General features: G+C 38.9%; 1 pseudogene; it reads right to left on the reverse strand.

The window, feature by feature from the left end:
* Positions 1-482: 482 nt before the first annotated feature.
* Positions 483-2401, reverse strand: LOC116120003 (annotated as a pseudogene).
* Between the last annotated feature and the right edge of the window lie 23873 nt (positions 2402-26274).

Here is a 26274-nt window from a genome sequence, read left to right on the forward strand (position 1 = left end):
AGGGTAAGTCAGCAAAGGTAGGCTACTGAACAGTGCACACGTGAGTGAAGTATTTGTAGTGGAAGATGAAGATGGTGATATGATATGTAGTAGGTATGGTCAATTAATTAAATAAAAGTGTGGAAATGAGAAGTTCCAAACTTTGAACAAAGAATGTGACAGCTAAAACTGACCTACCATGATAAAGATGCTTGGCATCTTTTATTTTAACTTATTCTATTTGTGGTTGTGTTGTGGCAACAGTTTCATTCAACAACTCACAAATGTTTATAACAATTCAACATAATTCCTTATTAAATAATCAGAAATGGAGATAAACCTCATTATTTATTTGACATTTCATACAGTAATTAAGCAGGGGCCTTTGATGGGATGGAATGGGACCCTCTATCCTTTTATTCCCCATCAACCCTGCTTACTCCCTAATTTCTATTCTACAAACAAAATAATACAACACCAACAACTTCACCACATCATAATCAAAACACCAAAACTAACTAATCAACAATGTCTTCTCCATCCCCCCAACCAAGAGAGAGAGAGAGAGAGAGAGCTCAAACCATGTTGATGACAAGTTTGCAATGTAACTAGAACCAGATTGAGGAACCTGCTTTGGCAGACTATCAATTCCTACTGCTGTAGATCCTCTTTTTAATCAAATGATCCTAAATCAAATGGCGAACAAACATTAATGGAAATATTGTGTTGTGGGTGGCCTCAAATGGAGAGTTCATTATCTTAAACCTGTCGAATTGACCTTCCTCTCGGGGAAACATTGATGATTATCAGTCATGTTGGATCCTTCAAACAAGTCCCATCCATCCCCACTCCTTGTCCATGGAAAAACGTTCTGTTGATGCTGAACTTTTTGCTGAAGAGGATTTTGACTTTCTGTCACTGCTGCAGTGTTACTGGGAGTAACTCCTGTTGCCTTGGATATTGTTATCGTAGTTTGACATGAGCTCACTTATCATTTCCGTCCATCTTCTGGAACTCCAAGTCCTGATATGTCGAAAGGTTGCACTGAATTATATGATGACCAGGACTTGGACTGTGCAAATGTTTGAGGGAAGATAACTGGTTTTACTTCATTAACATGAAAATTGGACCCTCCAAATTCTGAGAATTGTTTCTGTAGGGCAAGTCAATTGGTGATTGTCCCTGGAAGTCCTGTCATGATAGCCCAAGCGGGGTTCACTGTAAGGACACTGAAGGTACTCACATGTATAGATCTTGTGTTCCATCGCCATGCTAATTTCAGTGGATGGCTTCCTTTTCCGAACAAATCAAAGTTTGTAAACACTTTCCCTTAATTGGAAAAGATGGTTGCCGAACTGGAAGCCTGTCCCTCAATCTTTCCATCCCCAAATTGGAAGAAATGAGATTCTCTGGTTTACGCTCTTGGACATCAAAGTTGGGTCATCTTCAGCCCCCAAACATCATACTCATTGCAGTCATTGATCACCAAAGACCCGCTTCCCCCAGCAGAAACAAAGGGGGGAGGTTTCAGGATAAAGCTCTCGAGCCAAGGCCTCCTCCTGGTTGATGATGGCAGCCATGTGGCACTCTCCTTGGCTGTCATCTTGTCCTGCAAGCACTTAGATTGCCTCACAAGCTTGCGATCTTGGCAATATCTGGGGACATATGCTTAATCACAGCTGTAGAACACCCACTTCCATGCCTTCTTCAGGTCATGAGGCTTTTGTAAGGTGGAGCGCCTTGATCCTTTGGCAAACCCAATGAGGCCACCATTCCTATTTCCAGTGGGCCACCATGGTGGGGAAACACCTTTCTCCATGAAATCGCCCCTGAGGAGGATCACAATGCTGCATGAGTGCTGACAACAGTGAACCAAGGGTGGTGTCTTGAAGCTCTTGCAAGGTGTGAGGAGTTGGACCAATTGAATTACAGCCCTCATTCTTGCCAGGGATTGAATTATCGGCTTGATACTTGGCTATAGCGGTGGACCATTGCGATCAAACCTGACCTTATCCTTCCACCATTCTCGAAGATTGTCAGATGCCCCAGTCACAGGCTTTCCTCTCAGGAATAATCCCATAAACAAAACCTTGAGCTTTACAAACTCCACATCTTCAACATGTATTTCAAGATCCCATCTTGAGCCCTGGACATCTTCTTCCTCCTCGCTTGCTCTTGGGACTGACGCGCTTAGCTATTCAATTCCCTCCTTACCCTTAGTTGTTCTTTAAGCCTTTTGAGACGCATTTTGTCCTTCCACATTCTCCTTTCAAGCTCATCAACATCAATTCTTCATCAGAATAATCATCCTCCACAGTTGCCTCTGGTTCAGTTTGGGTGGGCACATATCTGACTCCCCCATAGGAGCGGAGAAGAAACTCATATCTCCACAAAGACCCATCTCATCAAACATTAACATCATTTCCGAAAGTTACCCCAAGAAACTTAAAATTGCAAGAGCCTTGTGTAGGACTCAACCACAAACTTAAAGCTCTCAAGCTAACTTCCACCTTTCCTTCCGATAAGCACAAACTGAAAACTCGATTTGCAATTTTCACTGCCTTCTGACCTGGTTACATCATTACATAAAAACATCAAAAAATTACTAAGAATGAAAAGATTCTTTACTCGTAGGCTCATAAAAACTGTTGACATCACAGTCAAAGTTAAAAACATAAATTAAATTAATCTAGCATTTACAGCAAAAAGAATAAGAAAAAATAAAGAACAAGCACCAATAATTCATTAATGATCCTCGAAACAGCGTTGATTAAAGTAAGATATATTGGAATATAATCTCCAGACAAAATCATAACTTTTCTTCAATAAAAAGATATATACTCCATCAAAATTCAAAGAGAATTATTTTTCCCAGAAACTAATAGAGGCCAAACAAAGATAGTATACGAAACAACATAGATCCAGGCAACCTCATGAAACATCACAAGCAGAAGCTGAACTCAAGCTATGAAACAACAAAATAATTTTCATTTCAAACAAAATTTCTCACTGCGAATATATTGATTCCCGCGAAAAAAAAAAAAATATATATATATATATATAAAGTAAAGCAGATGAATGAAAAAAAGAGATCCAATACTTAAATTCAAACACAGCAACTGGAGGTCAGATCTTACCATATAACAAGTTGACATGCCAATAAATTTCAGGGAAGATAAGAAAGGGAATTCCCAAGAAAAAAGAAGTCAGACCGATTGAAGCAGATTGGATCGATGATGCAAAGAAAATCAATCCAAAATCCATATCAAGTTAAGCAGTAACTAAAGCAACACGAAGCTTGAATCAAAAGAGACAATCAGAATCAGAAACAAAAGAAAAACAAGCCAACAGAGAAAGAAGAAAAGATTGAAATGGAATGGAATAAAAGAAGTTTTACCAGGAAGAGACGGGTCTTGGAGAGGAACTGAAAGTCAATAATGGAATAAGAAAGAGAGGTGAAAGTATAATAATAAACTAAAAGAAAAGAAAAGTTAATCCAATTCCAATCTAAGCATTGGGATGGCAGAGTGAGTGGGGACGGTGTTTCCCTCGTCGTTTTGCATTTTATAGTTTCTAAATATGCAAGTGACCACTTACACTGTCCCTCTTACTGGGAATTCATTTACTCCATTTTTGGGATTTGGATTTCATTTTCCCTCAATTGGCCACCTTTTATTCAATTACAATTAAACCTTTACACTCTACCTTATCCTCAATTTTTTTTTTAAGAAAAACTCATTTAATGCTTCCATCACTTCTACTCAATCTTATCCATTCACTTTCCATTGCCCAATAATAATTAATGTTTATTAAGGCCAAGCTCCAGTTTAAAAGCTTCAGGATTGTTCAAGGAAGCCCAATAAGGCCCAAATGGGCTCAGTTGAAGAATTAACTGAGCCCATTTGGAGGTATTTCAGTATTCGAAGGCTCTTATTACACTCAAATAATTCTTTAAGGGGTTTACCTAATTGGATATTTTGGTTTAATAAAAAAACTAAGATCTTCAAATTTCTAGCAAATTATATTTTTCCTATTGACATGGGCTATAAACGTACTATTTTACCCTATGTAGGTCAAGGAATCCAAAATACCGCTATTGCCATATCGTAGCTTGTGTCACGCCCAGGTTGAGATTTCATTAAAATATAACTTTTTATATTTCTTATTTTTTGCTCATAGCAAAAAACGAAAAACCTAGAACATTACAATTTCAAATCTCATAATAATAAAAAAAAAAAAAAATTCTTCTTCCATTGGGTTTCCTAAAACAATTCCAGTTTGTTAGTCTAAAAGGTGCTGATTAGTGGATTTATAAAAAATATTATTGAGAATGGAAATCTCACTTCTCTTTCGTTTGATAATTGGCACCCTAATGACTCTTGTTATGTAAGTATGGTGATCAAATTATTTATGACTCGATTATTGATAAAATTGCTAGAGTTAGTGCTGTGATTGATGACCAATGGCAAATTTGTGGGCTCTTATGGACATGATTAATTCCGTAAACTTTAGACCTTCTTTTGTGAAGATAAAGTCACTTGGACTCCATCTTCTTCGGGGTGTTTTTCTATTAAATCAACTTGGGAAGTTACTAGAGGGAGGAAACCGAGAGTGGATTGGTGTGACCTGGTTTGGTGCCATAATTCTACTCGCATGCTATGATTGTTTTGATGACTATATAAAAGGAAGACTCCCCAATAAGGATAAGCTTATGAGGATGGTGTTACTTCTAATGCTAATTGTTATTGTTGCAACATGGGACAAGATTCTTTAGATCATCTTTTCTTTGCTTGTCCATTCACTAATTCCATATGGTGTAGTATTCTTGAGTTAGCTCATTTGGGGTATTTAGTAAGACCTTGGCCTATTATACATTAAATTTTGCTAGAAGATGGAAAGGAAAAAAGCTCAAATATGCTATTGCTAAGCTTTGTTTGGGAGCTACAGTGTATTGGGTGAGGAGGAAGAGAAATAATAGGATGTTTGGGGCAAAGTGTAAGAGAAAATTTAGCTGACCGGCCATCCCAAGTTTCGATTTAAGAAAATGGCCTTGAAACTGTTTTTCATTTTTTTTTTTAATTTAGAGAAGCTGACGTGGCACAGTTAAGATCCATTAAACATGTAAAATGAGTTAAAATGAAAAGATTAAAACGTATAAGGACAAAATTAATTAATGAAAGTTTTTAAAATTTGAAATTTGAAAAAGAGCCCCACCTATTCAAATCGCTTAAGCGAACCAATTAAGGCAAAAATCGATATCTTCAATCCCTAAACGCATTCTTTGCAATTTCCAGGGATAACAATCCACATTCCGGCTAATTTTCACACCCAAATTCAATCCTAAAGCTTCTTCCTTTCTTAAAACCATGGCTAACATTCATAATGAGGAGGAAAACCCAACGCCTCTTCGAATCGTAGAGTCTAGCCGCGCAAGCAGTTCAATGGCTGCTCCGTTGGATCCTCCGATCAGTGAAGGTGTTCCAGCAGCGGAGACGACGGCGGCACAACAAGAGAGAGAACAGGAGCAAAATGGTTCTGAAAAGGAAGAAGAGGCTGGGCAAAATTCAGGCCAAGAAGAGGAGTCCGACGAGAGTTCAGACGAGGAGGAGGAGGCCGTCGAAGAAAAGTTATTTGTACTTGTCGAGACCTAAGATCACTTAAGCGATCCTTTGTATCGCTTAAGCGATTGATGGCTTTTACTCTTGGTTGCTTAAGCTATTTAGGATTGCTTAAGAGTAAAAGCGATGAATCGCTTAAGCGATCTTAGATCTGGTAGATGTTTATTCTGCCTCGTACAAGATCTCTTAAGCGATTTGTAATCGCTTAAGCGACCAAGAGTAAAAGTGATGAATCGCTCTTGGTCGCTTAAACGATCTCTTCTGAGGCAGAAACAAATCTGCCCAGATCTATAATCGCTTAAGCGATCCTTTGTATCGCTTAAGCGATTTCAGATCGCTTAAGAGTAAAGGTTTCGAATCGCTTAATAGATCTTGTATGAGGCAGAATCATCTGCCCATTGCTTAAGCGATTCTTCCGGAGAGTATTTTGTTTATATTTGATTTGGTTTAATTTTTTTGTTGATATTTTGTTTATATCGATTGTGTAGATTTTTTGGAGCGTAAACTATAGAGAGTACGGATTAGAGGTTGTAAGCGATACGGTACCGTACTTCCCTGTGAGGGTGACAGTGAGGTCAAGTTGGGATGTTTTAACGAGAATAACGGGGATTTTAGGGATAGTGAGGAATGGTGAAAGGAGATTCAAAGAGACTTGTTTCAGTCATTTTTGGGATATGGACACAAATTGGAAAAAGACATTCTAGGGGTTGGGAGTGCATTATATGTTGCTGCACTCAATAAAAAGCAAGAAAAAGCATGAAATATGGTTCATGGTGGATGGAAAGCCACTACGTTTCGGGATGATGGAATATGCGTTGGTGACTGGCTTAAGATGTGGGGAATTTCCAAGTGAGGTTGAGGAAAAAAGAATAACGGACAGTACGGGAGCCAAAAGGTTGGCTAACAAGGTTTTGGCGGGGAACAAGTCTATTAAGGCACAGGAATTAGAGGACAGGTTAAAAGATGGTGAGTTTAACAATTCAAAGACGTTCAAACTGTGATTGGTATTGTTCTTACATTCGATCCTAATGGCTAGTGACTCAACAAAAGCCGTTGATATTGATTGGGTGAAGTTTGTAAGCAACTTGAACTTCTTTAATGCTTATCCGTGGGGACGGGTATCATTTAAGTGAACCATGGAGTCCTTGCAAGCAAAAGACCTGGCGTTAAAGCACTCCTAATGGGCCGAGAAGAAAAGACCGGCGACGTACAATTTGTTTGGCTTCCCATGGGCAATGCAAGTAAATATTAATAGCTTTTTGTTATATTTTTTTTAATATATGTGTTTGAATTATGATATGGACTGTTTTTTTATAATGTAGGCTTGGATGTATGAGGCCATCCCTGTCCTGGCTAAGGCAGGGGGGAGGATTAGGGCTTTGGTTGTGCAACAGACATTTCCTAAGATGTTGCGGTGGCACGACCAGAAGTATACCTATTCGGATTATGAGCAAATAGAGATTGAAATTCAATCAGCTTAGGTAAGATTAAAGGATTAAGCTTGAACATGCACTTGCTTTAAAATGTCGATTAAATCTGATTGATTTTGTTTCTTATTGTAGGGGGTTGTTCGTCCCTTCCTCACCCCTACTGGGGGTGAAGCGCAACAGTACTATGTCACATCTTTTCGAGCACTGGAGGATCAAAGGGATAAAGGGATAGACTGCCTAACGCGGGACCTACAAAGGGTCACACATGTGAGGGCAGTTGCAAGGCCACTGCTTGAGAATGTGGTTGACGCCGAGGAGGATGAAGCCGCAATCGGTGGGAGGGAGGAGGAGGGGAGGGAGGAAGAGGTTCGTATGCCTCAGCAAATTGGTACAACAAGTACGGCTTTGCCGAGGTGTCAAGGTCGGGAGAGTGAGGTGGTTGACCTCATAAAGAGTTTGTTTGATAAGATGGAAGAGCAGTTGAAAAGAGTGAAGGATAAAGTGGATAAGGTGGCAGAGAAAGTTGTTAGGGTGGAGGAGGAAGTTGGTAGGGTGCAGAAGGAAGTTGGTGGAGTATTGAAGGCAGTTAAAGTGCAACCTGGGTTGAAAAGAGAGAGCCAAAAGAGCAGGTTTGTGAAATCACCTTACATCGTACTAACACGTAGAATTAAGAGGAAAACAAAGAAACAAATTGAGGAAGAAGCCAAAATTGAGGGGGTTAAAGAGGTTTCTGGAGGAAGTGGGGCAGTTATAATGGAGGAGGTTGAGGCGGGAGGCGAAGGAAGCAGGGATGTACAAATGGAAGAAGGGGGAGGAAGCGGGCAAGCAAAAATGGAGTCCACTGTCGATTTGTATAAGCCAATAGAGGAGGAAAAGAAAAAACCCTTCTATGCCTATTACAATGAATCCGAAAGTGATGCCCTTGTAAAGTGTAAGACCGGGGATTATTCTCAGGATTGGTTTGAAAGGATTTTGACGATGGGCAGCTGGCTTCACGACTCGGTGAGTTATTTGCGCTTAATTTTCCTTATTTTTGCTTATGTTTTCCATGAGGTATTGTATACTTATCATCTTGTTTTTATTTGATACAGCACATCGATGAGGTATTGGCACTGATGAGACTGCGACAAACCAGCAATGGTGATCTACTGTATCCTGATTGTGCCATCACCGACGTGGCCTTTAGCCAAACACTGGTATCGACATATCGCAATTTATTGAAAAAGGCCATTAGTACATCTGTAGCAAAAGGAGCCAAGCAAAAATAATCTGGCACAGAAGACTTGGACTGCGTCCCTAATGATTTTAAGTTTGATGACAGGATGATACAGTATGTAATGGGGGACAGGCCCAAATATGGCCACAGTTGGGCAAAGGTTAAAAGTGTCTACTACATCATCCTGGTCAAGGAAATGCACTGGATAGCAGTCGTCGCGCTTTTAGAGGAGAGGTTGCTGAATATCCTTGACTGTAACCCAACAATTTGTCGAGATAGGTAGTTGGAGGCTGAGTTGGAGCCACTGTCCGTGTTGTTCCCATGGCTGTTATGCGAGAGCAGGATGTTTGAGCACCTCAGTGATGAAGCATTGACGGGAAAGTGGCCACTCAAGCGCGTTCCTATCCCAACAAATCAGTCAAGGTAAATTTTGTATAAAACTAACTTACATAATACAATTGTTCTATAAGTTGATTCTAATGCTAATGCCATCTTCCTATTGTAGTGCTGATTGTGGGGCATATGCCCTAAAATTTATTCAGTTTGACATGACCAACAGCCTGATGGACGGATTGAATGACGAAACAATGACCATTTTTCGAGAGCGCTGGGTTGTTGAGCGCTTCCGTGGGGAAATGGATCCGTTTTGAGTGACCACAACCCAATCAAAAGGTTTGAAACTTGTACTTTTAATTTTGTAGTTTATGTGATGTTGATGTTGATACTTGGGTTGTGGTGCTGATGCTGCAGGTGTCATGCTTATACACAGCTTTACCGAAATAGATGGACTCAGTGAACTTTTAAATCTTGCACTCCATAACTTCGGTTCGTGAAGAGAGAACATTTTACTCCCCGGACATCCCAACTTTCCATTTAACAAATTGGCCCTGAAAAACTTTTTGTTTTTTTGTGTTTTATTTAGAAAAGCTGACGTGGCTGCAGGTATGCTAGATAATTTTGTAGGTTGCTGGCAAACAATGAGAGGGAACTCCTCAAACTGGCTTGGGCTATCAGAGTAGGCTATCGGCAAGGCATCTGTAATCAAGGCTGGTGGCCAGGAGGAGGCATCTGCAATCAAGGCTGCTGGCAAGCCATGGTACCATGAAATGATCTCAGACAGTGATTATAACGAATTTGAAAACTTCTCAAAGTGGCGGCATCTGCAATCAAGGCTGCTGGCAAGGCATGGTACCAAAGAATGATCTCAGACAGTGATTATACCGAATTTGAAAACTTATCATAATGGCGACATCTGCAATCAAGGCTGCTGGCAAGGCATGGTACCAAAGAATGATCTCAGACAGTGATTATACCGAATTCCAAAACTTATCAAAGTGGCTTAGGATTTATTCTGTTTTGGTACTATTATAAATGATTTTAGGTCTAAACTTTCAATTACATTGATGTCTCTTATATTTTGATCTGTGATGGATTAGATTGATATAAATGACTTCATTTTGCTGCTTATTCTTTTCAAATTTGGGAGGAAAATGAGTTATTTCGAAATTAGCTCTATAAAGACAAATTATTACATAATTCAGGAGAAATGTAGGATTCTTCTCTTTTTGTCATGATCGCTTAAGCGATATATGAGCGACCACAGATATCTCTTAAGTGACCAAGATTTTTTCTCAAATGATCGCTTAAGCGATCTGAAATCGCTTAAGCGACCAAGAGTGAAAGAGAAGAATCGCTTAAGAGATACCAGAGGATCGCTTAAGCGATCATAGATCTGGGTAGATTTTACTCTGCCTCGGAAGAGATTGCTTAAGCGATCTGAAATCGCTTAAGCGACCAAGAGTAAAACCAAAAAATCGCTTCCGCGATACTAGAGGATCGCTTAAGCGATCATCTATCTGGGCAGGTTTTATTCTGCCTCAAAAGAGATCGCTTAAGTGATCTGAAATCTCTTAAGCTACCAAGAGTAAAAGCGAGGAATCGCTTAAGCGATCATAGATCTAGGCAGATTGTATTCTACCTCGGAAGAGATCGCTTAAGCGATACCACAGGATCGCTTAAGCGATCATCTATCTGGGCAAATTTTATTCTGCCTTGGAAGAGATCGCTTAAGCGATCTTAAATCGCTTAAGTGACCAACAATAAAATCAAAGAATCGATCATCTATCTGGGCAAATTTTATTCTGCCTCGGAAGAGATCGCTTAAGCGATCTTAAATCACTTAAGCGATCTTAAATCACTTAAGCGAGCAAGCCCCACTAACTAAACACGTAAAATGGGTTAAAATGAAAAGAGTAACTAAACACGTAATATGGGTTAAAATGAAAAGATTGAAATATATTTGGGCCGAATCAGAAATAATTAAAAGTTTTTAAAATTTGAAATTTCTCAAAACAAGCCCCACTAACTATTCACCTCGCTTAATCGAAATTCATTAAGGCAAAAATCGATTTCTTGAACCAAAGGGAGACAGTGTGATTTCCGATCGAACCTGCAAATTTCTACACCGTATTTAATCGTAAACTCAATTTCTTGAACCCTAAACAAAATATAGTCGTGATTTCTGGCGATAAGTCATGATTTTCGATCGATTTCTTGAACCCAAAAATCGATTTCTTGAACCCTAAAAGGAATCTACGCGATTTCCAGCAATACAACCCACATTTCCGATCCAAACTACAAATTTGCACACCAAATTCAATCCAAAACCATGGCTGACACTCACAATGACAAGGACAACCCAACGCCACTTCGAATCCTAGATTCTGGTGGCGCAAGCAGTTCAATGGCTACTCTGGTGGATCATCCGATCAGCGAAGGTGGTTGACAGGGAGAGGAGACGCCGGCGGCACAAGAACAGAGGGAAGAATCGACAAACGGTTCTAAAGATAAGGAGTCAGGCGAGAATTCAGGCCAGAAGGAGTCTTCCGAGGATTCAGGCGACGAGGAGGAGGCCGACGAGAACGAGCAAGCCACCGAAGCAAGGGTACGTTCTGAACTATCGCTTAAGCGATTAACCTTTTTTACTCCATCTGCCCAGACCTAAGATCGTTTAAGCGATCCTTTATATCGCTTAAGCGATTGATTAAGTTGACTCTTGGTCGCTTAAGCGATTTCAGATTGCTTAAACGATTTCAGATGATCTTTTCGAGGCAGAATCATAGATATAAGATCACTTAAGCAATCGTTTGTGTTGCTTAAGAGATTATTTCAGTTAACCCTTGGTCACTTAAGCGATTTGAGAAAGATTGCTTGGTCGCTTAATGTAATAACCACTACTACTCAAAAGATTATAATGAAATACATATAAAATAACATAAAGAAATTGGGCCCAAGTTTTTCTTTTATTAAACATATGTACATACTTTTTACAACATAAACATTTTTACACAAAATGTATAAGGTATACAAAAAGTCATCAAAAACATCAGGGACAGTGTAGCCACTCCTCCTCGCACGAAGATTATTACATAATATAGGAGAAATGTAGGATTCTTCTCTTTTTGTCATGATCGCTTAAGCGATATATGAGCGACCACATATATCTCTTAAGCGACCAAGATTTTTTCTCAAATGATCGCTTAAGCGATCGCAAATCGCTTAAGCGACCAAGAGTAAAAGCGAATAATCGCTTAAGCGATACCAGAGGATCGCTTAAGCGATCATCTATCTGGGCAGATTTTATTCTGCCTCGGAAGAGATCGCTTAAGCGATCTGAAATCGCTAAAGCGACCAAGAGTAAAAGCGAAGAATCGCTTAAGCGATACCAGAGGATCGCTTAAGCGATCATCTATCTGGGCAGATTTTATTCTGCCTCGGAAGAGATCGCTTAAGCGATCTGAAATCGCTTAAGTGACCAAGAGTAAAGCGAGAAATCGCTTAAGCGATACAAGAGGATCGCTTAAGCGATACAAGAGGATCGCTTAAGCGATCATAGACCTGGGCAGATTTTATTTTGCCTCAGAAGAGATCGCTTTAGCAATCTTCAATCGCTTAAGCAAGCAAGAGTAAAACCGAGGAATCGCTTAAGCGACGATCATAGACTTGGGCAGATTTTATTCTGCCTCGGAAGAGATCGCTTTAGCGATCTTCAATCGCTTAAGCGACCAAGAGTAAAACCGAGGAATCGTTTAAGCGATACTAGTGGCTTGCTTAAGCGATCATAGATCTAGGCAGATTTTATTCTGCCTCCGAAGAGATAGCTTAAGTGATCTGAAATCGCTTAAGCGATCAAGAGTAAAGTGAGGAATCGCTTAAGCGATACAAGAGGATCGCTTAAGCGATCATAGACCTCGGCAGATGTTATTCTGCCTCGGAAGAGATCGCTTAAGCGACCAAGAGTAAAACCGAGGAATCGCCTAAGCGATACAAGAGGATCGCTTAAGCAATCATAGATCTGGGCATATTTTATTCTGCCTTGGAAGAGATCGCTTAAGCGACCAAGCCCCACTAACTAAACACATAAAATAGGTTAAAATGAAAGGATTAAAACATATTTGGGCCGAATAGACATAAAAAAGTTTTTAAAATTTGAAATTTCTCAAAATAAGCCCCACTAACTATTCACCTCGCTTAATCGAAATTCATTAGGGCAAAAATCGATTTCTTGAACCAAAGGGAGACAAGCGATTTCCGATCCAACCCGCAAATTTCCACACCATATTCAATCGTAAACTCAATTTCTTGAACCCTAAACGGAATATAGTCACGATTTTCGGTGATAAGTCACGATTTTCTATTGATTTCTTGAACCCTAAAATCGATTTCTTGAACCCTAAACCCTATCTGCACGAGGCAGAGTCAAGATCTCTTAAGCGATCTGAAATTGCTTAACCAACCACAGTCATAATTTTTTGTTGCTGATATTTTGTTTATTAGTTGTTTTGGTTTAATTTTGTTGCTGACATTTTGTTTATATCGATTGTGCAGATTGTGCGGACCGTAAACATCACAGACTACGAGCTGGACCTTATAAGCGATAAGGTGCCCTACTTCTCTGTAAGGGTGACGGTCAGGTCAAGTTGGGAAGTTTTTGACAAAATACAGGACATTTTAGATGGAATTAGGAATGGTAAAAGAGAATTCAGTCGCACTTGTTTCGGTCAGTTTTTAGGACTCGGAAATCATTGAAATAAGGCATTTTGGGGGCAGGGAGTGCATTACATGTTGTTGCACTCAGTAAGATGCAATAAAAAAAAGAAATGTGGTTTGTGGTGGGCGAAAAGCCACTACGTTTTGGCATGATGGAATATGCCCTAGTGACGGGCTTAGAATGTGGGGAAGTGCCAGGTAAGAAGGCAGAGGCAGTCAAGAATAGTCGGGGAGCCAAACAGTTTTATAATAAGGTTTTGCAGGGGGCTAAGTCTATTACAGCACAGGTACTAGAGAAAAGGCTAGAAACAGTTGAATTTACTGATAAAGAGAAGATAAAAGTGTGCTTGGTTTTGTTTTTACATTCGATCTTATTGGCTGGTGACAGGCTATTCGCAAGTGTACGAAATCGCGCAAGTAGTAAAACTCGAGTAAACGAGTGTCGAATCCCAAGAGAACTACCTACCAAGTACCAAACTATTATATATGTTCACCTCGCTTAATCGAAATTCATTAGGGCAAAAATCGATTTCTTGAACCAAAGGGAGACAGGCGATTTCCGATCCAACCCCGCAAATTTCCACACCATATTCAATTGTAAACTCAATTTCTTAAACCCTAAACGGAATATAGTGGCGATTTCCGGTGATAAGTCACGATTTTCTATCAATTTCTTAAACCCTAAAATCGATTTCTTGAACCTTAAACGGAATCTGCGCGATTTCAGGCGATACAGCCCATATTTCCAATGCAAACTACAAATTTTCACACCAAATTCAATCCAAAACCATGGCTGACACTCACAATGACGAGGACAACCCAACGCCACTTCGAATCCTAGATTCCGGTGGCGTAAGTAGTTCAATGGCTGCTCCGGTGGATCATCCGATTAATGAAGGTGGTCGACAGGGAGAGGAGATGCCGACGGCACAATAACAGAGGGAAGAATCGTCAAACGCTTCTGAAGACAAGGAGTCGGGCGATCATTCAGGCTAGGAGGAGGATTCTGGCGCGAATTCAGGGTAGAAGGAGTCTTCCGAGGATTCAGGTGACGAGGAGGAGGTCGGCGAGAACGAGCAGGCCGCCGAAGAAAGGGTACGTTCTTAACTATTGCTTAAGCGATCATTTGTATCGCTTAAGCGATTAACCTCTTTTACTCCATCTTCCCAGATCTAAGATCGGCTAAGCGATCTTTCATATCGCTTAAGCAATTGATTAAGTTGACTGTTGGTCGCTTAAGCAATTTAAGATCGCTTAAGCAATCATTTCGAGTCAGAATCATAGATATAAAATTGCTTAAGCGATCTTGCACGAGGCAGAGTCAAGATCTCTTAACCGATCTGACATCGCTTAACCGACCACTGTCGTAATTTTTTGTTGTTGATATCTTGTTTATTAGTTGTTTAGGTTTATTTTTGTTGCTGACATTTTGTTTATATCGATTGTGCAGATTATGTGGGCCGTAAACATCACAGACTACGAGTTGGACCTTATAAGCGATAAGGTACCCTAGGCAAGTTTTTGACAGAATACAGGACATCTTAGATGGAATTAGGAATGGCAATAGAGATTTCAGTCAAACTTGTTTCAATCAGTTTTTAGGACTCAGAAATCATTGGAAAAAAGGCATTTTGGGGGCAGGGAGTGCATTACATGTTGCTGCACTCAGTAAGATGCAAAAAAGAAAAAGAAATGTGGTTTGTGGTGGGCGGAAAGCCACTACGTTTTGGCATGATGGAATATGCCCTCGTGACGAGCTTACGATGTGGGGAAGTGCCAGAAAAGAAGGCAGAGGCAGTAAAGAATAGTCGGGGAGCCATACAGTTTCATAATAAAGTTTTGCGGGGGGCTAAGTCTATTACAGCCTAGGGTTTAGAGAAAAGTCTAGAAACGGTTGAATATACTGATAAAGAGAAGATAAAAGTGTGCTTGGTTTTGTTTTAACATTTGATCTTATTGGCTGGTGACTCAACAAAAGCTATTGAGAAAGATTGGTTGTTGTTTGCAAGTAACTTGGAGTTCTTTAATTCTTATCCATGGAGATTGAAATCATATGAGCGAACCATCAGTAGCCTGAAAAAACTAGACATGGCGTTAAAGTAGTCCCAATGGGATGGGAAGGATAAACCAAGCACGTACAATTTGTTTGGCTTCCCATGGGTAATGTAGGTAAATATTAATAGCTTTTTATTATATTTTTTGTAACATATGTGTTTGAATTATGATATGGACTGTTTTTTTTTTCCAATGTAGGCTTGGATGTATGAGGCCATCCCTGTCTTCGCTAGGGGGGGGGGGGGGGGGGGGGGGGGGGGAGGAGCAACAGTTTGGATGTGCAACAACAATTTCCTAGGATGTTGCGGTGGCATGTCCAGAGGTACACCCATTCGGATTACGAGCAAATAGCCATTGAGATTCAAGCGACTGGGGTAAGATTAAAGGACTAAGCTTTTGCATATGTAGTTGCTTTAAAATGTCGCTTTAATCTGATTGATTTTGTTTCTTATTGCAAGGACTCGTTTGTCCCTTTCTCACCACTACTGGGGCTGAAGCGGATGAGGACTATGTCAAATCTTTCAACGCACTGGAGGATGCAAGCGATGAACGGATAGACCACCTGATACGGGACCTAGAAAGGGTCATGCATGTGATGGCAGTTGCAGTGCCACTGCTTCACAACGTGGTTGATGCCGAGGAGGATGAAGCTCCAATCGGCCGGAGGTCCCAGGAGGAGGAGGAGAAGAGGGAGGAAGAGGTTCGTATGCCTCAGCAAACCGGTACAACAAGTACCGCTTTGCCGAGACATCGGTGTCGGGAGAATGAGGTTGTTGACCTCATAAACGGCTTGTTTGAGAGTTTTACAACAGACGTTTATGCAAGGTTTGACAAGATGGAAGAGTGCATGAAAAGGGTAGAAGAGAAAGTGGATAAGTTGGGAGAGAAAGTTGGTACAGTGGAGGAGGAAGTTGATACAATGGAGGAGGAAGTTGGTGGAGAATTAAAGGCAGTTGAAGTGCAAACTGGCTTGACAAGAGAGAGCCGGAAGAGCAAGTTTGTGAAATCACCTTACATGGTAGTGACACAAGAAAAGAAGAAGAAAATTAAGAAACAAATGGAGGAAGAACCAGAAATAGAGGAGGTTGAGGAGGTTGGTGGAGGGAGTGGGGCGGTGATAATGGAGGAGGACGAGGTGGGAGGCGAAGGAAGCGGAGATGTAAAAATGGAGGAAGCGGGAGGAAGTGGGCAAGGGAAATTGCAGTCAAATGTCAATTTGTATAAGCCAATAGAGGAAAAGAAAAAACTCTTCTATGCATATTACAATGGATTAGGAAGTAATGGCCATATAAAATTTAAGGCAGGGGATTATCCCCAGGAATGGTTTAGGAAGTTGTTGACGATAGGCACGTGGCTTGAGGACTCGGTGAGTTATTTTTGCCGATGTTTTCCATACTTATCTTGTTGTTTTTATTTGATGCAGCACATCGATGAGATATTGGCACTAATGAGGCTACGATAGACTACTGATGGTGATCTGTTGTATCCCGACTGTGCCATCACTGATGTGGCATTTGGCCAAAGGCTTGTTTCGGCATATCGCACTTTAATTAAAAATGCCGTTGCTAGTGGTGCAGTAAAAGGACCGAAGCGAAAAAGATTGGCCCCAGTACAATTGGACTGCATCCCTGATGATTTTCATTTTGATGACAGAATTATGCAGTATATATGGGGGGATCAGCCCAAATATGGCCACAGTTGGGCCTTTATTAAAAGAGTGTACTGCATCATCCTCGTCAAAGAGATGTACTGGATAGCAGTCGTTGCGCATCTAGAGGAGGGGTCGCTGAAGATCCTTGACTACAACCCCACTATTTGTCGAGACAAGTAGTTGCAAGTGGAGTTGGAGCCACTGTCCAGGTTGTTTCCGCGGCTGTTGCGTGACAACGGGATGTTTGGGCATTTGGGTGATGAAGTACTAACCGGAAAGTGGCCAATTAAGCGCTCTACCGGCCCAATAAATGAGTTAAGGTAACTTCTGTATAAAACTAACTTATATAATACAATTGTTCTATAAGTTTATTCTAATGTTAATGTCTCTTCTTATTGTAGTGTTGAATGTGGGGTATATACCCTGAAATTTATTGAGTTCGACATGACTAACACCCCGATAGATGGGTTGAATAACGAAACAATGAGAGACTGTCAGGAGGGCTGGGCTGTCGACAGCTTCCATGGGCACATGGATCCGTTTTGAGTGAGCAGAACCCAATAAAAAGGTATGAAAGTTGGACTTTGAATTTTGTAGTTTATGTGATATCGATGTTGATACTTGGGTTGTGGTGCTGATGCTGCAGGTGTCATGCTTATATGGAGCTTTATCGAAAGACACGGACTGAGTGAACTTCTCACTTACACACATTGTAACTTATTTACGTGTTTTTTTTTTTTATTTAAAAAAGTTGACGTGTCTGCAGGTTCCTAGCAAACAATGAAAGGAAACTTCTCAAACAAAGGCTGGTTGGCAAAAGGAGAGGAGGCATCTGCAATAAAGGCTGCTAGGAAGGCATGGTACAAGACAATGATCTCAGAGAGGTTGCTGGCAGTGTATAGGAAAATTTTGTAAAGAATTGGATCTGACATTTGGGAGATAATTTTTTTTGTCCATATAAGATATCTCATTAGCAGGTTGAATTTACTATGTATGGTGTGATCATTTGCTTCACCCAAGCCGGATAATGGTTTTTTAGCGTTTTGTTTCATTTTGTATATCACTACAACGTGTGATATACTAGTGTGATTATTTGATTCACCCAAGTTGAGGCTAATGGTTAGCTTGTCCATATATTTCGATATTTGCCGCATCCCATGCCTATTTTTTATTTTCTGTTTCGATTACATTGATGTCTCCTATATTTTGATTTGTGATGAATTTGATTGATACAAATTCTTTTCGGATTTGGGAGGGAAATAGTGATGTACAAATGTTTCCCAAATGACTAAGACTTTTCCAGATATGATCGCTTAAGCGACCAAGAGTTTATTACGAAGCATCGCTTAAGCGACACGTCAAATCGCTTAAGCGATTACCCATCTGGGTAGATGTTCCTTCTGCCTTGACAAAGATCGCTTAAGCGATCCTAAATCGCTTAAGCGACAGAGACTCGTTTAAGAAGCATTGCTTAAGTGATACATAAGATCGCTTAAGCGATCATAGATCTGGGCAGATTCATTCTACCTTAGCCAAGATCGCTTAAGCGATTTGAGATCGCTTAAGTGTTCAAGAGTGTTTTGCGAAAATCGCATAAGCGATACAAATGGATAGCTTAAGCGACCAGGAGTAAAAGCCATGAATCGTTTAAGCGATACATAAGATCACTTAAGCGATCATAGATCTGGGCAGATATTCATTCTGCCCAGGACAAGATCGCTTAAGCGATCCTAAATTGCTTAAGTGATCATAGATCTGGGCAGATTCATTCTGCCTTGGACAAGATCGCTTAAGAGATTTAAGATTGCTTAAGCGATCAAGAGTGTTTTACGAAAATTGCTTAAGCGATACAAATGGATAGAATAAGCGACCAGGAGTAAAAGCAATGAATTGCTTGATCGCTTAAGTGATACATGAGATCGCTTAAGCGATCATAGGTCTGGGCAGATTCATTCTGCCTTGGCCAAGATCGCTTAAGCAATTTGAGATCGCTTAAGCGATCAAGAGTGTTTTACGAAAATCGCTTAAGCGATACAAGTGGATGGCTTAAACGATTTTTGATCTGGGCATCTGCCGCGAGCTAGATCCAATCGCTTAAGCAAGCAGGAGTAAAAGCAACGAATCGCTTAAGTGTTTCTATGTATTCGGATATTATTTATTATATTTCAGAGCATTGGTTTAGCGATTAACGCTATGCTAAACATATAGGGTTTACGATTCGTTTAGTGGACTATGACCGTTATTATATTTATATTAAACATATAGTTCTTTTACGTCAGTATGAAACATATAAAGTGTAGAATGTTTACGTCTATGCTAAACATATAGGGTTTACGATTCGTCTTTGTGGACTATGACCGTTATTATATTTATATTAAACATATAGTACTTTTACGTCAATATGAAACATATAAAATGTAGAATGTTTATGTCTATGCTAAACATATAGGGTTTACGATTCGTCTTTGTTCAGAACATAAAAGGTGCGTTTGGTTGAATATTTGTATAAATATTATAAATCATATTCCCATAATATTTCTTTGTTTAATTATTTAGCAAATATTAATATTTTTTTAATAAATTTTAGACCCATTAACTGAATTAATTTCATTAATACCGCCTGAAAAAGTTTCAAAAGTAACAAAAACACCCCCACCCACCAAACTTCCCAGATTCCAGCACCACCGACGGCTATAAATGACTGAAAATGGCCGGTAATTCTTAGATGTGACATTTTTCGGCCAGATCCACTGTGGATCTGGCCGGAAAAGGCCACATCGGGCCGTCATCGACTTTCAAATGAAATGGCTGATGTTGACGGTCAACGACGGCCAAATCTTGGGAAGTTGGGTTGGTGGGAGTGTATTTGTCAAATTTTTAAATCTTTCGTTGGTCGATTAAGCGATCGTAATAAAAGGAACTTCGTTTACACAGGGTCGCTTAAGCAATCGTAGATATCGCTTAAGTGATTCTTTTCTTTTTCACTTGGTTGATTAAGCGATCGTGGATCGCTTAAGCGATCATGTGATTGGCAGAATCAAATCTGCCCAGATGCATGATCGCTTAAGCGATCCTAGATATGAATCTTCAAGTTGGATGGAAAAAATGACACACACATGCCACAAATTTGCTTATAAGCAGGTAAAAACTTCATCAATTAACTACAAAAACAAAATTATTGAAGCTAACAAAAGTAAAGCATATAACAAAAACAGTTCCAACAGAAGTACATTGAACCTACAAAGACTATGAATCTTCATCAAGCCACATTTAAATGCTCCACAAAAATTGATTATTTAGACTGTATAACAAACTAATCCAACAATCTTCAAAATCAAATACACATCATTACAAACCAAGGAAATAAAAAACTAATATTAATATGGAAAAAAGATATTGTTTCATTCAAAATCTAAAGCAGAATGAACAACATCATTCATTGTATGTTGCAACATAAGTTATGCTTTATCTTCAAACTAAAGGGAAGAAAACATACAACCGTGCTAAACATTTGTATCTGTACAGATACAAAATCCACAAATAGAAATTATACTAAATAAAACTAGTAAACTGTATTTAGACAAGTAAAAAAAAAAAAAAAAATAAACAAGACAGAATAAAAAGGAGCACAATTTTTCACAAATAAAAACTATACTAAATAAATTTTTTTTCTTGCACTCTTCCCTACACATTAGGTAGTGCACTAATAAAAAGGTTGAAGTGTAACATTTTTCACATAAAAAAATCCCAAAAACGAGCAAATAAAAGAATTAACAAAAATAATGTGAATTATCGAGGATTTATCAGGATTTTTCCGAAAATAGCTATAAAGAAGAATAACAATTGGGCTCTCGATAACCTAAATTACAGTGTTGAAACAAAATTTGATGACAAAAGTGAAAGAAAACAAATGTACAGTACCCAAATCAGACGGAGAGTGTCCGAAGGATGAGAGATGAGATTGATGGAATAGACGTTGTAGGCCACGCAGAAACCGGCGCCTAAGTCTACTCCACAAATCAGGTGGACTAAAAATGTTTGCAGAGGAGACAACGAATGGGATGAAGAAGAAGAAGAAGAAGAAGAAGGAATTTCAGTGGTTAAAGGTTTCACCATGTTTGCGTTTTCGGAATTTCAGAATGAAGTTGTACGGTTTATATATATTGGGCTAAGTCGGGCTCTCATGACTCGAATTTCATCATGCATTTTGGGCTTAAATGGGTACAAGATCGCTCTGCTAATATTAAGACCCAAGGGAGTTATTTTCAAGTAATTTCTTTTCAAAATTAATTCCTTCTAAAAATTAATTTATTTTTTTCATTTATTTTTTTAAATTTAATGTTAACCAACAATGTTTTATCCTTTTTAATGTATTTTCAAATTTATATCTCTTTCTAGTGAGTTTTTCAAAATGGGATGAATACAACTTTTACTAGAAAAAGAGAATACTGCTGATAGCTAATGCAAAGCCTCCCATTAATTTCAGAATTGAGATTAAGTATTAATTTGAAAGATTTGTTTCGAAAATCAATAGTTTTATCAATGCATAGTTTTGTTTGATAGAATTATCAATTATTAGAGCAGTATATACCAAAGATATAATTTTTCCTGAACAATAACGCTACTATTATATGTCAAGTTTCCATAATATAATTTATTGATATTGATTCTATTCGTGTCATTATTCAATAAATCGGAAAAATCTTAGATTTCTTTTAGTTCTTTCTGCAATGCTTTTTACTTCAAATTTGGCAGATGATTATTTTCTTTCATCTAGTTTGGAAGATTGATGGGCTTGGAAACGGTTTGTCCTTGAAATCAATAGCTTCTTTCTTTTGCTAAAACATAAACTTAAGACAACTTATAAATGAACAAACAAAACTATGTTAAATTTCAGATTGAACTTAATTTGAAATTTAATTACACAAACTACTCTTATGTTAAATTTCACAAATTATTCATTAATTGATAAGGTTTGTTAACAAACTGATAGAACATCATGCCTGGACATGAAGTCAGTAGGCTAATTATATTCTTGGGCTAAGTCGTCGAGAAGTTTATGACACTTTTGCTTGTAGAGGGCGGCGCCACGGTGGATCTCAGCTCCTTGTTTGTTTTCTGCGATCAATTGTTGAGTGGACATTTTTCTTTTTCTTTTTTCCTGATTTCTCGATGAAATAGTTATTTGTTGAGTGATACAATCTTTGGGAGACTGGGTGGCAACTGTTATATAGTGGACTTGCTTTGGCGGCTTGGAATTACGAAAATGGGCTTGTTCGCTGGCAAGGCAATCTCCCTCTATCACATTACCCTATTTTAATTTGGATCTTCAAAATTTGAAATATGTTTTAGATAAAATTTTGAATAATGTTAAATATGTGAAAATCTATGTATTACATGTGGTATGAATAAACTAATCAAAGTAAGTAAAATGGAAGTATGTTGCTAATTATTTATTTGAAAGAACATGATATGGAAGGCATGATGTTAAAGAAAATAATTAGCAATAATAATAATAATAATAATAATAAAAATGAAAAACATGCACGATTTACTTTATAGTGTAAGACTTGGACAATCTCTATAGAAATTTTGCTTGCTTATAAAATTGATTTAAATTTCTTATAATGTCAATCATGGTTCATTATCATAATTTACTTAAAATATTTTGGTATCACACGGTAGAGAATCTTGTTTCGCTTTTTCTTTTGTTAGAATTTCAATTCAAAGATAAAGTTGATTTTGGTTATTGAATTAATACATAGTAAATTATCTATCTTTGAAGCGAATACTATTCCTACATACTGGTGTAAAATTATATTTCCATATATAAATTTATTATGATTTTCTTATGCTCTATGCTTATATTGGTGTAATATTAGATATTATCTATGATGTTTGAAATTTTATATTATAGTTTTTGTTGGATTTTCATTATTAATTTTGCCTTAACATATAAGAAAAAGGATACCTTTGGTGTTTCGATGTTAGATACCTTACATGTTTTAAAACCGTATAAATAATCACATCATACTTATCTTCTAAATAAATAACTTTATATTGAGAAATAATACTTATACGACCCTATTTTAAAAGTAAAATTAAAAAAAACAGTTTGTTTCTCAAATGTACGTTTTGAATAATTTTACCCTTCTCCCTCAATTCACTTCTTTCTCTCTCCTTTCATTAATGTTTTTAATTTTTTTTTTTTTTGGTATTATTTGTATATGTTTAAGGGTGTATATTATTTTCATATGTATTGTAGTTAATTTAAGTGAAATAATTCATATTTAGGGGTAAAAAAAAAAAGCGCCAGTACTTTGAATCAAAAAATTTGATTTTCAAAAATTGCAGAAACTCAACTCGCTCGATTCCAATATTTCAAAACCATATTCTCTTAAAAAAAATTCAACCAAAAAACTATAATATTCTACATTTCAATCTTAAATCAATTTTTTTTTTTCATTTTTCATGGAAACAATTGTATCAATGTGATTAAAAATGGAAGACAAGGGTAAAAGTGTCCAAATCTTATAGAGATTTTACTTAAAAAGTTATTAAAAAATCGATTATTTTTTAATTTGATTTTTTGAAAAAGGTCAAGTAAGTAAATTTCTCATTGATTAGGCGCATTCTTCATCTTCTATTAATTAAATTTGAATTATCAGGCCAGCCAAAGATAAATTCTACTACACCGCATTTTCTCCCAAATTCGTTTGATAGTAAAAATAAAAATCATTTAATCGTTATAAATTATCTCCAAAATCATTAATTTTTTGAATTTATGTTGCTTGAAAAGAAGAATTATATACCACACAATTGATGAGTAAGTTCCAAAGGATAATATTAAGATTTGCCACAATGATATATATATAATGGAGATGTCATGATGTAGGAATATTAACATTTACTATAAATATTTCAAATTTTAACATTTTATTATAATACAATACTTCTTGGATTCCTCCAATTTAAGATGCAAATTAAATTTCAAATTTGTTGATGCGTGATTTTGACACCAACTACTCGACATGTGTGTAACGTTGGTTGGCCAAGAGACACACGTAGGTATTAATAACGTGAAGAACAAATGCAATAATGAGAGTGTTTTAAAGTGGTTCAGATGCTAAGGTAGCAAGTCCTACGTCCACTGATAATTGTATTAGTATTGTGGGTCAGGTCGCAACAGCGGACTGACTTACAAATGATTAGGGAAAAGTAAATACAAAGGTACAAAAGAGAGAGAGAAAGCTAGTTCAGAGTGTAAATTGGCCGAATCTCCTCAATGAAGGGGTCTTCTTTTTTTTTTTTATAGTAAGATGAGTGCAAATAATCATCATTAAATCCATGGGTTGGTGTGAATGTCAGGGCAAAATCTGGCTTCATGTCACATTGCCCACCTTCCAAGCTGATTTCACGTGATTTGGAGCAGGAAAATGGACACGTGGGAGCTCCGCAACGTTTGGCAGGCCTGACGTGCGCTTACCGTTTTGACGGGAGCAGGTCACACTCCATCACGTGATTTCCCACGCCAGCCCTTGATTTCCCAAGCATAACAGAAGTCCCCTAGTTTTTAAGGTTTGAGGATCGAACCTTGGAAACTAAGTCATGCCGCGATTGGAGGTTCTGATAATTTCGACCTAAATGGAAGAAGCTCGGGATAGGGCCTTTTGCGAACGCGACCTTGCACAAACCTCGCCCAAACGACCTGACATCCATCACCCAAGCGACCTGACTTCATCGGGCGTTCCTTACCGTGCCTTTGGGTTGGAGATTCAATGAAGCCGTTTCTACACTGACAGGCGTTCCGCGCGTGTTAAGCGTCTGCCAGGGGCATCAAATGCGTTGTGTGCTGACGCGTTGTTTTGACAGAGCATTAATTGCACGACACACTCGAAACGACAACCCTCATCACAACATTAAATGCGGCGTGGGGTGCATTTAATGCGGAGAGAGAGAAAGACATCATTTCGATTTCGAGGGGTGGTAACCGTCGGTTCATAGTCCATATAAAAGCCCAAAGTTTTCAGATGATGCCACTAGAATCCCTTTTGCCTCAAGCGAAAAATCTCTACAAACCGAAAGTTCTTCTTTTTCGATTGGCATCTTTCCGATATCTGAAACAAGAACTGTCCTCGGCGCCCCCCAGAAGGTAAGGTTTCTCTTTTTCTTTTCTCGTTCTTTTTTTTTTTTTTTTTTTTTTTTTTTTGAGGGTGCAATAGCGTTGGGTCTCCTGGTGTTTCATCAGAGACGTGACGCCGGAGTCTGGTTTGAGTTGTGTATGGCAGCTCGAGGCACTGTTAGGGTTTAGGGACTTTGTTCCATGCTACCGTACGGGGCAACGTACGATGGCTAAAATGACCTTCTGTTTGTTGGTGTTGTAGACTGTGGAATGGAACCTTCAGCGCCAGATCCGAGGAAGGAGCCAGTTCATCTTCCCGGGATGTTTCCGCGGACTCATGCCTTGATGTCTTCTTGGTTCTCACCCGAAAAGAGTTCGAGAGGGTAAAGAGACAGTTCGACGTCCGTGCGAAGGTGTTCCTCGACGCCACCCGGTCGTCGCGGCATCCTTCCGATGGCCTAGCTGCGATCTCCGAAGAGATCTTCAGAGGTGGGGGGATGATTCCTTTCCACCCTTTTATTAGGTCGGTCCTGGATCACTTCGGGATCGCACCAATGCAGTTGATGCCAAATGCGTATGTCATCGCCGTTGCGATGTACATCGCGTGCCGCAAGAGTGGCTTTGGCGAGCTAACGGGGGTGGAGCTCGGCGTCGCGTATTTCCTAAAAAAGAGCAAGGACAAGGACTCTTATTACTTGTCCCGGTGACCTACCATCGCCGCAGGGATACATAGCTATCCCAGCAATGCGGGGGCCTACGAGAGGAAGTTCTTCTTCTTCTGCTACGACAGCCACTGTTGCTTTTAGAAACCAAGTAGGTTCCTCTTCGCTAGATTCATTAACTGTGCGCTTCCTTTTTCTAACGACCAACATTCTTTTACAATTAACAAGACGACCACCCAAGACCTGCTCGTCGACCTGGACAGGCTCGTGTCTTTTGGGGTCCTCCCCGAGGAAAGTCGGGATGCGAGGAAGCTCGTGACGACCGCGAACTTGCGAAAGTACGGTTTTTTTAGTGACAACGTGTCTTTAGAGTCCCCAGAACGTAAGTTACATTGATTCCCTTCTGGTCGTAGAATAATTTTTGTTTAGTTACTAAAGTACTTTCATGCAGTGACCATGCCTCTGAAAGAATCCGAGCAGCCCTGGCGAGCG

This window comes from Pistacia vera, unplaced genomic scaffold (genome assembly GCF_008641045.1).
Source record: "Pistacia vera cultivar Batoury unplaced genomic scaffold, PisVer_v2 Contig915, whole genome shotgun sequence".
Taxonomy (NCBI): Eukaryota; Viridiplantae; Streptophyta; class Magnoliopsida; order Sapindales; family Anacardiaceae; genus Pistacia; species Pistacia vera.